The sequence below is a fragment of the Herpailurus yagouaroundi genome, unplaced genomic scaffold (assembly GCF_014898765.1).
Source record: "Herpailurus yagouaroundi ecotype Mexico unplaced genomic scaffold, PumYag 64977, whole genome shotgun sequence".
Lineage (NCBI taxonomy): Eukaryota > Metazoa > Chordata > Mammalia > Carnivora > Felidae > Herpailurus > Herpailurus yagouaroundi.
In genome coordinates this window covers 1-1774 of record NW_024418215.1, presented here as the reverse complement: position 1 = coordinate 1774, position 1774 = coordinate 1, and the positions used below count along the sequence as shown (strand labels likewise).

General features: G+C 50.5%; 1 long non-coding RNA gene across 1 annotated transcript; it reads left to right on the top strand.

Moving 5' to 3' along the window:
• The first annotated feature begins 48 nt into the window (after positions 1-48).
• Positions 49-1719, top strand: LOC121024458 (uncharacterized). The gene is made up of 5 exons (XR_005787703.1): positions 49-530; positions 660-713; positions 829-903; positions 1018-1112; positions 1428-1719. It is a non-coding gene; the product is annotated as an uncharacterized LOC121024458 (long non-coding RNA).
• The last annotated feature ends 55 nt before the right edge of the window (positions 1720-1774 follow it).

Here is a 1774-nt window from a genome sequence, read left to right as displayed (position 1 = left end):
CATGCAGTGTTGGAGGAGGAGTTCCGAGGTAGGAGGGGTGGAGGCGGGGCTGAGGGTAGTCCCAGTCCTAGCTCAGCCAGTCCTCCCTGTTAAGATTGGGACAGGTCATCCACACCCTTTTCTCAACCTCAGTTTCCTCATCTGTAAAATGGGGTTGTTGAGATGATTCCATGAGATGCCTCATCTAAGGTAATAAATGTACATGTCTCAAAGAAGGGCTCAGTGTATGTCAATGAAATTTTTTTCAAAAGTGCTTCCTCCCTCCCTCCTTTGCTGGAGCAGTGGGCCAGGGAGTGAATGGAGGCAATGGGGCAGATACCGTGGGGGCTTGTGGACCATACAGAGGACTGTTGTGGTTTTTTTTTTTTTTGCCTTGGGTGAGCTAGCAGTATGGGATGGGATCGGAGTCCGGTGTTCACAGGCTCCCTCTGGGCCTGGGGAGATACTGATTCAGTATCTTGTCTCCATCTCTCTCTGTCTCCCTTCTCTTTCCCTCGGCATCCAGCGGCCTCTGAAGCTACAGCCTTCGGGTGAGTAGTTTTGACTTTGGAGGTGGGGGGAGTGCTGGACAGGAAGTCTGGAAGGAGGTCCTGTTTCCCCTCCCCTGACCCCATGACCCTCTGATCCTGTGAACCCATGATCCCATCTCCTCCCTGCAGTACATTCTACTGAGAAAGAGTCTGGAGCTGCAATTTCCAAATTGTCTACGCTTTGTGAGTGTGCCGGTGGCCTGGGGGAGTGAGGGGGTGGGTAGTTAGGGTCCCGAGACCCCAGGGGCTTGGAGAGGAGCTCTCACCTTCCCCTCCACCCCCAACATTCCCTCCCCAGGAGGAGGAAAGATCTGCCCAGGCTACAGGGGAGTTTGAGGTGTTTGTGGATGGAAAACTGGTCCATTCAAAGAAGGTGATTGTGATTGTGTGTTCCAGACCAGGAGGGAGGGCGGTGCTGGGTTGGGGGGGCGGCGGTGGAGGGGGGTGGGAGACATACATGTCCCTGCTCTTTCCCCTCTGTGCCCAGAAAGGCGATGGCTTTGTGGATGAGGCCAGGCTGCAGAAGATTGTGAGCATTATCGATGAGGAAATTAGGAAAAGGTAGCAGGCAACCGGCCAAAGGTGAGGTGAGGGAGGCGAGGTGGGCGGGGCGGAGGCGGGGCTGAGGGCGGGCGCTGTCTTGGAGTCAGAAACAACCTACTCACAACGTAGCTCAGCCAGTCCTCCCTGTTAAGATCAGGGCAGGTCACCCACACCCTTTTCTGAACCTCAGTTTTCTCATCTGTAAAATGGGGTTGTCGAGATGATTCCAGGAGATGCCTCATCTAAGGTAGTAAATGTACATGGCTCAAAGAAGGGCTCAGTGTATGTCAATGAAATTTTTTTCAAAAGAGCTTTAAATTTCTTCCTCCCTCCCTCCCTTCCTTTCACTTTCAGTTGTAAAGCTGTGCCACCCAATAACAGCCTACGGCTTTTCAACTTACGGTAAGTTCATTAAAATTAAATACAATAAAAATTCACTTGTTAGCTACACTAGCCACATTTCAAGAGCTCTATAGCCACATGTTAAGCAGTGCAGATGTAGGACATAGAACCCATTACTGCAGAAAGTTCCATTGCTAACGTTGTCTTAAGGTATTAAAGCATATGCACGACCATTTATTGGCCACCGATACTGGATTCTTATTTTTTCTTTTCTTTTTATTTATTTTTTTTAGAGAGAAGAGAGAGGGTGAGTGGGGAAGAGGGGCAGAGGGAGAGAGAGAATGAATCTCAAGCAGACT